This window comes from Mobula birostris, chromosome 9, assembly GCF_030028105.1.
Source record: "Mobula birostris isolate sMobBir1 chromosome 9, sMobBir1.hap1, whole genome shotgun sequence".
NCBI classification, from domain to species: Eukaryota; Metazoa; Chordata; class Chondrichthyes; order Myliobatiformes; family Myliobatidae; genus Mobula; species Mobula birostris.
This window is the reverse complement of record NC_092378.1, coordinates 44,232,052-44,246,161: the sequence shown is the minus strand read 5'-3', so window position 1 is coordinate 44,246,161 and position 14,110 is coordinate 44,232,052. Positions and strand designations below refer to the sequence as shown.

Sequence of the window (14,110 nt, the reverse complement as noted above, 5' to 3'; positions counted from 1 at the left end):
GAAAAGATGTACTGGCATTGGAGAGGGTTCAGAAGAGGTTCACAAGGATGATTCTTTGAATGAAAGTGTTATGAGGAGCGTTTGATAGCTCTGGGTCTGTACTCACTGGAATTTAGAAGGATGAGGGGGAGATCACATTGAAACCTTTTGAATATTGAAAGGCCTAGACAGAGTAAACGTGGAAAGGATGTTTCCCATGGTGGGGAAGTCAAAGACAAGAGGGTACAGCCTCAGGGTAGAAGGGCTTCCATTTAAAACAGAGATGCGGAGAAATTTCTTTAGCCAGAGGGTGGTGAATTTGTGGAATTTATTACCACAGGCAGCTGTGAAGACCAGGACGCTGGGGTACTTAAGGCAGAGCTTGATAGGTTCTTGATTGGACATGGCATCAAACGCTATGAGAAGTCTGCGGAGTGGGGCCGAGAAAGGGAAAAAAGGATCAGCTATGACTAAGTGGTGGAGAAAACTCGATGGGCCAAATGGCCTGATTCTGCTCCTATGTCTTATGGTGTCCCCCCCCCCCGCCCCCTTTATAAAGGGGTTGGCCTTTTCTGCAGCTTCTGGTCATTTTTTTTATAACAAACACTAAGAATATTGGCAAAAATAATATTGTTTGGAAGGTTTGTGTGCACTCTTGATGTGCTGCTTGATTCTTTGATGCCTCTGACTGTTGCAGTGAGCAGGGCTCCCCTCTTCCACTCCCCCACACTCAATTTAAGCCAAGTGTTTTAAATCAGAAGAGGTTGATAGAGCATAAATTATTGATGGGGCAAATGCACATGGCCTTTTTCCCAGGGAAGGAAAGCCGAAGACTAGAGGGCAAAGGTTTAACATGAGCAGGGAAAGATTCAAAAAGGGGCCTGGCATACAAATTCACACAGAATGGCTGCCAGAGGAAATGGTTGAGGCAGGTACCATAACAATCATGTGATATTTGGATATGTACATTGATAGGAGGGTTTTAGAGGGATATGGGCCAATGCAGGCATGTTCAAAGTAAATTTATTATTGAAGTACATTTATGTCACTGTATACAACTATGAAATTCATCTTTTTTGTGGGCACTCACAGTGTATACAAGAAACACAATAGAATCAATTAAAGACCATCCCTAACAGGATGGACAAACAACCAATGTGCAAAAGACAGCAAACTGTGCAAATATAAAATGGGGGGGGGGGGGTGACCCAAAATAATAACCAATAAATATCAAGAAAATAAATTGTAGAGTCCTTGAAAGTGAGTCCATAGGTTGTGGGAACGGTTCAGTGATGGAGCAAGTGAAGTTATCGCCTCTGGTTCAACAGCCTGATGTAATAAGTATTCCTGAACCTGGTGATGTGAGTCCTGAGATACCTGCAGCCTTTTTCTGATGGCAGCAGCAAGGAGAGAGCATGACCTGGGTGGTGGGGGCCCCTGGTGATGGATGCTGCTTTCCTGTGACAACGTTCCATGTAGATATGCTCAGTGGTGGGAAGGGTTTTACCTGTGATGGGCTGGGCTATATTCACTACTTTTTGTAGGCTTTTTTTGTTCAAGGGAATTAGTGATTCCGTACCAGTCCGTGATGCAACCAGTCAACATACTTACTCTCTGCTGTACATCTATAGAAGTTTGTCAAGGTTTTAGATGATGTGCTGAATCTTCGCAAACTTCTAAGAATGTAGAGGCACTGCCATGCTTTCTTCATAATGGCACTTGCTTACTGGACCCACTCAGATCCTCTGAAATGATAAGACTGAGGAGTTGTTGACCCCCTCCACTTCTGATCCCCTGATGAGGACCTCCAATTTCCTCCTCCTAAAGCCAATAATCAGCTTGTTGGTCTTGATGACATTGAATGAGAGGTTGTTGTTGTGGCACCACTCAGCCAAATTTTCAATCTCCCTCCTGTATGCTGATTTGTCAGCACCTTTGATCCAGCCGATGACCATGGTGCCATCAGCAAACTTAAATATGGCACTGGAGACATAAGTATAGCGCGAGCAGAGCAGGGGGCTAAGCATGCAGCTCTGTGTTAATGGAGATTGTAGAGGAGATGTCGTTGCCAATCAGAACCGACTGAGGTCTGCAAGTGAGAAAATCCAGGATCCAGTGGATTCTTGACTTCCTCACTTGCAGACCCCACTGGGGGTGTCTTGCTGGGCACCATGGACAAGTTAGGCTGTAGGACCTGTTCCCATGCTGTATCACTCTGACTCTGAGAAAGGCCCCACAGCACTGTGCTTACTCTTCCTCCTACAACAGTTGTGGGTTCCAGTACCCCAACTATCGAAGCACAAAAAGCTGGAGGAACTCAGCAGGCCAGGCAGCGTCTATGGAAAAAAATTAGATGCTGCCTGGCCTGCTGAGTTCCCCCAGCATTTTGTATGTGTTGCTTGGATTTCCAGCATTGGCAGATCTTCTCTTGTTTGTGATTTGACCCCAACCATCCCAGCTAGGTTCTCAGGTGTACCAAGTTGTCAGAGATCTCATTTATTTAATGAAAATTTGTATTAGGAACCCTCCTACCCTCAGGTGGATTAAAAAAAAATCACCCATAATGTTTTGATTCAGAATAGAAGCACTCTCTGTAGTCCAGCCACTACTTATCCTAAAGTTAGCACCAGGGAAACAGGTGATCAGATTATTACCAGTTGTGGAACCTCGCTCTGTGCAAATTGTTTCTGATTCTAGAAAAGCAGCTATAGATTTTTTTTTTAAGTCAAATATCTAATGGATAGTAAAACATCTTGGTGGGACAGAAGATGACACTGCTATGCCTGTTTAATAACATGCTTTTCCTCATTAGAGGATTTTGCAGCCAGTAGCTGTAGAAACTTGTAGTATAGGAAAATTAGCAGCAAAGGTCATTCTGACAAACAGCAGTGTGATCATCAATATGCTTTTTAGTGATACTAGGTACAGTATCTATCCTTGTATTCTGAGGCTGGAATAGGCGTTTAGAACAGAGATGAGGAGTATTTCTTTAGCCAGGGGGTGGTGAATCTGTGGAATTCATTGCCACAGATGTCTGTGGAGGCTAAGTCATTGGGTATACAGTATTTAAAGTGGAGGTTGATGGGTTCTTGATTAGTAAAACACAGGGAGAAGGGCGAGGGAATGGGATTGAGAGAGAGTACATCAGCCATGATGGAATGGCAGTGTAGACTTAATGAGCCAAATGGCCTAATTCTGCTCCTATGTCTTATGTTCTCATGGAAACCTACTAAGTAGAAAAAATCGGCAGGGCAAGAGTTCCCACTATGGGTCTGAAGGAAATTATCCCGGACAGTGCAGGGCATTACAGTGTTGGTCATCTTGTTGTGTTGAAGTCGGTAAAGGGGTGTATAAATCCAGGCTTTTGGATGTAGAATGCTTGCGTTTTGAAGATGAGCATCCATTAATTTCTGTAACATCCTTGTCTGGGGCTAAAAAAAAGAACACAACTATCAGGGCTGCTTGGAAAAGCAAACCAAAACCAAACCATTTTCAAACTGCTTTTGTGCACAGGATGGTTTTACTATCTTCAGCAGACAAGTATCAGCCCATTCAAACATTTACTGTTGACAACCTGCACATCTCAGTCATACAGCAACTCCTTTAATTTCGTAGCTTTTTAAATCAAGTGCAGGCAGGTTTTTTTTAGTATCTTCAATTGATATATTTCAGCGTATAACCATAGGGCTTGAGAAAGATTTCACACATGTGTAATAGGTTGAAGATCATTACAAAGAAATCAGTTCCCTTTGTTCTGGAAGAACATCTTTTTCTCTGTTAACTATTGCATTAGATAGATAAAATGTTTCTCTGAATTAAAGGGATGTTCAGTAAATTTCCAAATTGCATTGGTTCTTTAAAGCAATTATTCTCTCTTGAGTCTATCATCTGCCAAAAGGATTTAATTGTGAGGAAGAAGAATGCCATAAATCACACTCCAACCCCTCCATGCCAGCTCTTCCTCTGACGACACTGAAGCATTTGTTTTAATGATAACTCTCAAAGTTAAAATCGCTCTGCCTCGGTGAAAGTTTGACATTTGAGGATCATAACGTTCCTGTGGTTTAAATCACTTTTTGTAACCAGACCTTGTATGTTCTAATTCTTTCAGTGTCCGAAGATCCGTCACTGGCAACCATGACTATATAGCCAAGGCCACCTAAGATAGAATGTCACAACAATATTCATCTCATGGATGAAAGGAGGTGGCATAGTGCTGTAACTTGTACAGCCACTGGCTGGCAGCGCCGGTGACCCAGGCTCAATCCTGACCTTGCGCGCTGTCTTTGTAGGGTTTGCATGTTCTCCCTGTGACTGTGTGGGTTTCTTTGCACATCCCTGAGCAATGCACGTTAGGAAGCTAATTGAGCGCCATAAATATCCTCTAGTCTAGCATGGGAGAATAAAAGCTGGGATCGGTACAGGAATAGTATAAGTGGATGGTTGGTGGTCAGGATGGAATCACTGGGCAAAAGAGCCCATCTCTAAATTCCTCCTTCCTCCTCCTGAATAGTTATTCTTAAACCTAGGGCAATGCTTCTGTTCTAGATGTGTAGAGGATGCAGCATCTCAGATTCTTCCTATTAACCTTCTACCAGGATCTTGAATGTCTCAGTGAGAATGAGGATGAAACTGTTCCCCTCGGACACATTACAGTTAACACAATACTCCATGGAAGCATTAGTTCAGGCTCAAAGGCCACATGGCTTTCTCCTGCTTCCATTTCTTATGTTCAAGAGCTTGAATTGAGCAACTGAGACTTGCTAAGCCGTCGATATAGACTTAAGTGAGAAAATAATTAAAGTGAAAGTGATTTTAGTTTATCACCAGACACCTAAGATCTGTGCACTGCCTGAACAGATGGTCAAGACATAAGAACATGGGAAGGAGAAGCAGGAGTATCCATTCCGTGCTTTTTAATTGCTTTAGCATTTGGTAAAGATCATTACCTCACCACCACTTGCAATAACACAATATCCTTACCAGAAACATTTGGAATTTCAATACAGTGGATTCCAGTTAATTGGGACGCATCAGGACCAGTACATTTTGGCCCTAGTAAGTGGCTGTCCCAATTAGCCGATGTTTTGTGGAAATAGTTAAAGAAGTATAAAAAAAGACAAACTGAGTAACAAATTGTATATTTAAATGAAATACAGAACAAATTGGAACACTACCAATAGTACTACAGTAGTATGTTTGTTCCTAACAGTTATCGACAGAGGAATTCATCCAGTGTACACAGTGGACAAAATCAGTGATTGCTTCTTCCAATCTTCATTTTCATTGTAACATTCAAGGTGGTTGTCAATACCTTCAAATTTTTCATAGTTTCTAACTTACCAAAGCAGTGAAATTGTTTCATTTTCACTCGCAGTTGTTTCTGTCATCACCAAACCCGAATGCTTGAAACCATAGTGAATAAAACAGTTCGGAATTGTCTTACTGCTTATTTCTCACCAACCATCTGTGACAAATATTACTTTTTTTGAACATAAACGCACGCAAATGATGCTATTTAAAAACTGTTCACTTTAAGCATGATGCAGCATCTACTGGCTGCACAGTGCGCTCAACTGATGCTAGTCAGGAACTGATCGGCAAAAGTCTCCTGCCCCAATTAAGTGATGTGGTGTCCCAAATAAATGAAGGAAATCCAGGCAATTTTCTGAATTAGTCTTTGTTCTTTACAAGTTGTCCCCAAAAAACAGCTGCCCCGATTAATCGATGGCCCAATTAAATGGAGTCCTCTCTATATAAATAAAGACATCTGTAGAAATATGGTCCAATCAGGTAGCACTTTCTGGCACCAAAGGAATGATGGGCTGTGTGAGCTCTTGCTGTGCTGTGATTAGTGGGTACGACAGCAATAGGATGATACTGGAGCATTATCTGCAGGCTTAGATTGATGTTCTAAAAGCTGAGTTCAGTCCACACCATGGCACTGGGAAAGTCAAGCTCAGGTAGTGAAATGCATCAGGAACCGTGATCGTGAAATCATCTTTGCCAGCGATGATTCACATGGCAGCATTCAAAGTGGGCGCTGCCACTTGGACTTGTGAGTAGAAAGATCCACGGCTGAGAGAGTGCCACACTGTTGATGGTGACAGATTGCAGATGAGGCAAGACATTGTGGATCATTCTGCTCTCCCTTAAGTAGAGGAGGGCAATTGTCCTCCGTGCCCAGGATGTTGTTTAATAATTGTAAATAAAACAGACTCTCTGGTTATTAGATCTATGTTTCCTGCAGCACAACTTTCTCTTCAGGGAGTACTTCAGTGGCTCTAAAAACACGATGGGATAGCAAGGAGTCATAAAAATGAAAAATTGTTGTCAAACCTATCTTGCTCTTATATTCTCTCCCACATGGTCTCCCAACCAGAGCTGTGATGTTACTCTTAACCATCCCTGAAATGGTCTGGTGAACTGCACCAGTCAAGGGCAATGAGGGACAGACATGATATTGGGTTAGCAAGAAGTGGTCACATCCTGTCAAAAATTAAATAGATGTGTAAGTAATAGATCCCTTTCTCTTACCTACATCTGCTGTTAAGAGTTACTTGAGGGCCAAGAGATCTCTTTTGACGAATTATTGCTAAAGGACTGGCTTTATAAGAAATTTACAACTGAAACAAAAACACAGAATGCTCAAAATACTCAGCAGGTCAGACAGCATCCTTGGATGGAGAATTTGCAACTGATTGTGTCTAGTTCCATAGATAATTAAACTTCATTGACGTATGACTTTTAAAGTGAGATTCTTCACAAAAATGTGGAACTTGCATTTTAAAATTATTTTGGAGTACTTGTCATCCTCTCCCTCCCCCCACATCAAGCTTCATTTCTGCATTCAAAGAGTGTTAGTTCTTGAAATATCCTTTCATTGGGCAGCCAGATTCAGAGTAAACCCTCAAGTCTTTGACCCAGCTCGTTCCCGGATACAGCTGCAAATTGGACACCTCTTGGATTGAGAATCCAAAAGACTTGATTTAGTTGACAGAAATATCCCTGGTTCTTGGACTCAGACATCAGTTATGATCAAAAATACTTACCTCCAGAACATAAGCACGTGAATGCATTTACCATGACAGTTTCTTTTCTTCTTGGCTGTCTTTCACCTTATGAAATAACTGTGCGAGCCCATGGTCTGGGGTGGTGGGTGTTTGGAAGAGGACACCTGGCGCTGGGACTGCCCCAGCATCCAATCTTTAACCACAAAACAGGGTTACATCAATGGCTGGACAGTTACCTCTCTATCCGAGTCAATGATCCTATAACACTTTCCCCCCTAGATGATTGGCCAGCTGTTGGCAGGGAACTGAAAGAAGGAGTATAATCTTTTTAAGGAACGGTGCAGTCGAGTGCAATGCCATTCAGACCATCATGTTCTTGAAGAATTATCCAATTAATACCTTACTACTGCTTCCTACAAAGTTTCTCCCCCCCCCCCCCATCAATGTTTAGCCATACTCTGTGGAAGGTTATTATACAATATGCATCCTTGAACATTTCGGGGAGTGAACTGCGGATCACAACTTGCCAAGTAATATTTCTTTTCACCCCCGCTTCTTTTGCCAGTTGCTTGAAATCAATGTTGTCTTGTTCAAGCTTCGTCTGAGAAAAATTTAACACAATTCTGGCTAAAAAGAAACCCTTGCTCTTTACCTTTCTGTGATTAAGAACAACTTCAGTTTCTCCATGCTTTTTCACATAATAGGTGCTTTCTGCCCATCCATTCTGGTAAATCTTTTCTGCACCCTTTGAAGAGTCTTTAAAGCTTAGGAAGGTCTTTGGTCAGGATTAACTAAAATCTCCAGCTGAGACCTAACCACTGTTTTATGAAGATACGATGCAATTTCCTTGTAAGAACTGCAGACTGCACCATGAATGGAGCTGGGGGCATCTGATGGGCCAGGCTGGAGGGTAGTCTGAGGTGAGAGGTGGTGCATTCCTTCTGCAGTTTTTGTGGAGTTTTAACATATGTCTTTGTAAAGATTCCAAGGTTCTTCATGTCAGCTAGGATACTCCTTGGCTATTCTGAAGGGTCTCAGACACAGCAGTACTGTGAAGAACCTACATTTTTCAAAGAGGCTTAAGATCACCCTTGAAGTATTTTTCCTGTCTCCTACTGGCCAAATGTTTCCTTGATGGATCTCAAAGTTGTGGGCTTGTTTCTGGTGTCTGGCATGCATTAATGTAACCCATTTGATGATTGAACACAGTTAGAGCCTTGTTGCTGGGCACCGTTGGCCTTGGGAGGCTCCCTGATATTGATTCACGTGTCCTGCCAGTGGACTTGCAGAGACACTGGATTTTTCAGCATTGCCCAGGCCCACTACTCACATCCCAGTGAGAAATACGGACAGAAAGGTGGTCAGTAATCACTGCGAAGCGATTATTGGGCAACACAGTCTTGCAGGTGGTAACGTTATTGCCACACCTTGAGCAGACCTTGGCTGCTCTTGCATGGAGTTTGAATGTTCTCCCTAATCATATGGGTTCCCTCTGGGTGGCCTAGTTTCCTTCCGTAAGCTAAGAATGTGCAGATCAGTAGGTTAATTGGCCACTGTAAATGGCTCCTAACGTAAGTGGCTGGAATGGGAAAGGTGGATGTTTGATGACTGGTGTAGAAGTGTTAGGCTGAAGGGCCCATTCCACGTTGTATGACTCCGACTCCTGCAAGAACACACTGTCCAGTCCAGCACTGCTACCACTCCAGACTGGAGGTTGGAAAGGTGATAGGTGAGCTTTGTCAATGGTCTGTCAGGAGCTTGCAGTATTCCTGCTGATGTTCGTCAGAGTGACAGAGGAGATCTCCATTCACCAAACCACATGACTGGTCTCCCACATCATAAAAGATGATATGCAAAGGGATGTCTGAGACCCCTTAATCATGGCCATTGTTGAGATGAAAAGCACCTCTGATTGCAGTGACTGCTGAATGTGGTGGCAGGAGGGTACTGCCAGGCTCCCCTTCAATCAATACCTCCCACTGGCTCCAGAGCAGAGTCCTGGATCATAGTGTAAACGCACAGTGGGCATGATTTTCACCATGAGACAATGCCGCAAGAAGTGCAAGGAGAAATACAACCTACTTCACTACTTTTGGCATTACAGAAGAGTGACTATCAACAAAGACTATCTCGGGTTTAGCAGCCTGTGGTCGTTTGCCTCCATATTAATTTTGGTGGCATGCAAGCTGTGATTATGAACAACAGGTCTTACGTGGACCCAGTCTCAGTACAGACTGTGTGAGGCAAGGTCCTGTCATAGCACTTAACTCTTGCCTTTACTGTCTTATTTATTTATTTATTGGTATCAGTCAGTTTTCCATGTTCTTCCCTTCCAATGCTTTGTGCTCTGATCTTCACTCTATCACAGGCCCAGTCTATTTACCCATTTCTCACAGGACAAACTCTCCATCTCAGAAAGCTACTAGCAATTCTTTCTTGTACTTGCACTATATCCTTCTTGGGTACTGACCGGACCCTGACACTGACTTGATTTCACCCTGGCCCTCTCCAATTGGACCAGAGCATCTCTACTCCTGGACTAAAGTCTTTTTGCAATAAAACAGATTGTAGTGTTTGCCATACTTGCATATTAACTTCAGAGCTTCTTGTATTAGAGATATAAACAGCAATACCTTTCAGTCTCTCTCCATTAAAAAGTGTACTCAGACTTTCTGATTGGTTTCCCACCAGCATGGACGTCTTTGGCTTGACCTTTGCCCATTCTCTGAACCTCTCTATATCCCCCTGAAGTACCTCTGCATCTTCCTCACCGCCTCGCATTGCCTCTTGGAGGTGGATGACAGCCTTTCCAATAAGAATAACGGAATGATGATTTCTGGATTCAACTTATTAACCATTAGCTTAAAAACCATGGAAACCCTGACCATGGGACAATTGACTCATTCTGTTAAATTTAGACAGTGTATGGGGTGGGAAAGGGAAATTGTGGCACTGTTACTTCAGATTGGGGACTAAACCTACACTAGAAGACCAAGGTATTTATATTGTGGCAACTTGAGATCCGTTCAATTTAATAGGAATATTTAGTACAACTTCACATTGGATCAATTTGGCTTTAAGGCAAACTCTTTGGCCACAATCATACAACAGGCAGAATAGGCTAACCCAGCAATAGTGCTTTGCTGATGGACATATCTCCATAACTCACTGTCACCTGTGAAATATCTCATGTCTGCTTTGAATAGCCAAAATGGCTCATAGTTCAGACACTAATCTAAGGCTTGTAAACTTAACTGTCAATCAGAATTTTGCCCGTGAACAATCAATAAATCAAAAGGATAACCTTGCCCTTCCGTCACATCTTCTCCATTTACTGCAAAAATTCATCAAGTGGACACCTCACCTGGCGATGTGACCTCCCCTCCTCAATGCTGATCATGACAAAATAATGCAGGCAAATTAGCCCTGGAAAAATAACTTCATTTATCAGACAGAAAGAAATAATCACAGTTAGCAATCCAAGGCAGTGAAAAAGTTAAAATAAGCCTGGGCTCAGCAAATGCACGTATTGAGTGACCTGCTGTGGGCTGTAGCAGTTGTGTGAGTCGTCTATTTTCTATTGATGCTACAGGGAATGAATGTTTTATATCCTTGAACTATATGCACTGAAGGTACTCATCCATCTACCTGCCTCATTCTATCTTGCTTGAATGATGCACTTCACATATTAAACACTTCGGAATAGACGATGCTGCAAGTTCATTTAACTATCAAAATAGCATTTAAAGTTAAGATTTACAAGACTCATGCCTGCCTGAAAAGAGAGTTTAACATGCAGAGTGCTCCATAAAAGATTAAGTTGCATATGATTGGTCTATTATGGATTTAAAACCAGCTCTATAAAATATTGGATTTATGCCTCTTAAATGTAACATCCCTACTGATTGGTCTATAAAAAGTTATGTTGAGACTGATTGATTTATGAATAATTTATCATTTAGTTTATAAAGTGTTGAGCTGGTTTATGAAAGATTAGCTCAACATCTAGAAATGTTAAATTCACCCCCTATTCTGGAATGATAAACTCACAGATTGCTGACACTTCAAGATGTACATTTTGCTCTTCCACTTTAGCCCTTACCCTTCGCAAGCCTCATGAAGCTCTCAGTACGTTTCCTGGTTCATCACTAAGTTCTGACATTGCCTCTGCATGAGTAGATGGTGGCGATTTCAGTCCACAGAATACTTGAGATTGAGGCCACCCAACATCACCTCTCAGTGTAAGTGAACAACCTCTAATAATACATAGAAACAGTCAAATCAATGCAGGGCAGTCAGGCTCTCGTGTTATGAGGACAGCCAGGTTGGTTCTTGCTTTACTCACAACCAATTATTCATTGTCCTTCAGTTCCTCCGGAGGCATTACTCAAGGGACATGTAGCGTTGTGCTACTTGATGGTTAACCTAGCCTGTCCCTTGTAAGGCTGGTGTTGATGTTCTTCCTCTGGGAATCCAGGCTCTTGCAGCTGCTGGTCAATTAGAGGTTAGAAAATCACTTGTAAATTTTATTTCCACGTCAGAACTCAATGACATGGGTTTAACTTCAGACTATTTTGTTCATGGGGCACATGGGATGTGTATACAGTTCAACAGAATATTTAAATCACTTATCATGCATTGTCTTTTGAATTAAAGGTGTATTTCTTCCTGGTGCCTTGGCCACTCTTTGTTCCCTTAGCCTCACGTGCCTCACAAAAAGTACATGACTATCCTGTTTTTGCCACACTGCTGCTGTTTACAAGCTTCTGAGTGTTTTTTCCACTTGTGCCTTATTCTGAAGTGACTAGAATGTGCTTCAGGACAACTTGCAGTTGTGAAAGGTGACCCACAGTATCTCGGATAGCAAGCAGGTGAATCAAGCCCTTTGGTATTTTAATTCATTGTCGGGAGACTTTAGATTTTTTTAGATTATGAAGACAGGCAGTCCTCTTTTATTGTCATTTAGTAATGCATGCATTAAGAAATGATACAATATTTCCTCCGGTGTGATATCACAAAACTCAGGACAGACCAAGACTGAAAAAACTGACAAAACCACATAATTATAACATATAGTTCCAACAGTGCAACAATACCATAACTTGATGAAGAAGTCCATGAGCACGGTAAAAAGTTCAAAGTCTCTCAAATGTCCCACATCTCACGCAGACGGAAGAAGGAAGAAAAACTCTCCCTGCCATGCCCAACCACAATCCGTCTCTGAGTCATCCGAAAACTTCAAGCCTCTGAATCAGCTCTCCGGCACCGAGTACTGAGCGCCATCTCTGTCCGAACGATTCGACCTCCATCTCGGTCGCCAACAGCAGGCAAAGCTGAGGATTTTGAGGCCTTCCTTCCGAAAGACTCCCGATCATGCAGTAACGACAGCAGCGAATGAGCGTTTCAGAAATTTTTTCAGATGTTTCTCTGTGCTTTCCCGTCTATCTCCATCAAATCAGAATTGTCCATGGCCCCTATTTAACGGATACAATATCATTTAGGGCTTTGTTCAGAGCAATAAGGCTTTCCTTCAAATTCTCAGACCCAGCATTATGCTCTTGACCTCAGAGAAAGAAGAATATTTGGCTTGCTCAGTCTCTCCTTAGACTGATCCCCTTGTGCCCTGTCGAGGGTTGCTGAGAAAGATGCGGCTACTTCCCAACCTGACCCTCTGGTTCTGAGTGCTCAGATCTGCGTCAGGGCTGGCCATACACTTGGGTAGATTCCTCTGGCTTTATCCTTTCTATCTACTGATCACTGCAGAGTAAAATTGCAAAACAGTGGGATCCAGCCTGACTGGTTCCTGACAAACAAGTTTCGATAGATAAAGTATTACCTATTCAAACATAGCTGTGTGGAATTTTTTTCAGGGTTGCAATAGTAGTAAGAAGAGAGCTTTTAGCTGGTAAAACAGCACAAGATAGCTGTCAAGTTAATTGATTGCTTCCCACAAGCTATCGGGTCAGTAATCAGAGGGCAAAGATTCAAGTTGATTGACTAAAGAAAAACTCAATGCACAGTAACGAGTGTTTAGGATTTGAAATGCACTTGCTGATAAGCTGGTCGAAACATCCAAAAGGAGCGTTCAAATGCATATAGAGTAAGTAACTTTTAGGAATCTGGGGAATGAGTCAGGGACTGTGATGAACAGAATTGTTCTTTGAAAGAATCAAAGATTCTTATCACGACTATAATAGGCCAAATTTCCTGTGCTATACTGTTGAAAGATTCTATTTTGGAACATCATCTTTTAATTATTGTTACATCAGTCTTTATTAGGAAGAATGTTTGTTTCCTCCTTTTCAATATGTCAGTTGGATAGTGACACTAATGACTAGTGCAGTGCTGAATGAGATTTCAGTTAATATATGAGCAACAGATAGCGCTTGCAGTCTCCTTTTCAGCAGCCCAGAGACGTCATTACACGGTTTACTTAACCCAGCATGCTGACCTTCCAACTCAAGGGAAACTTAATGAGGATGGTCTGTTTGGTCAGGTGCCCAGTGCACCTGGTAGAGCTAAATTGACTTGGATTTGATAACATAAAGAAATAAAGGGAAACCAAATGAGAAATAAATTAGCGGCATTGCAGATTCTAAAAGGCAATGAGAAGAGGAATTATAAGCAGGAACAGGGCTGCTCTGGTGTATAATATTAGGAGGGGTATTGAGATACAATAGGCTTGCCCATATCAGAAGTAGATACAGGGGGGTAAGAGATTCAGAGGGGATCTGATGGTGTCCATTTTCACTGGAGTGTGGTAACTACCTGGAATGCACTGCCTGAGAGAATGGTGGAAGCAGAGTCCAGACAAGTGCTTGAATTGTAGAAGGCTGCGGAGTAAGAGCGGGAAGATGGGATTAATACGATGGGACGATGTGGTCAGTGCAGATGTAGTGGACAAATGTTCTACTAAGACCAAGATGTCCAGTACGATAATGGCTGATCTTGTACCTCAGTGCCACTTCCCTGCACTACCTATCTCTTGAGCAACTGATGCCTCCATATATACTTATGTAACCCTTGTAAAAATGGTTGGTTACAGGTGAAAATGGAAGGCTTGCACAAGTTAAAATTTGGGGCTTGGAGTGGCAGACAATACCACAATTGTGTCATAA

At 42.3% G+C, this 14,110-nt stretch overlaps 1 protein-coding gene across 5 annotated transcripts in view; it reads left to right on the top strand.

The window, feature by feature from the left end:
* Positions 1–14,110, top strand: part of LOC140202724 (PDZ domain-containing RING finger protein 4-like) — a 475,245-nt gene that overhangs the window by 319,195 nt on the left and 141,940 nt on the right. The gene's annotated exons all lie outside the window — the stretch shown is intronic.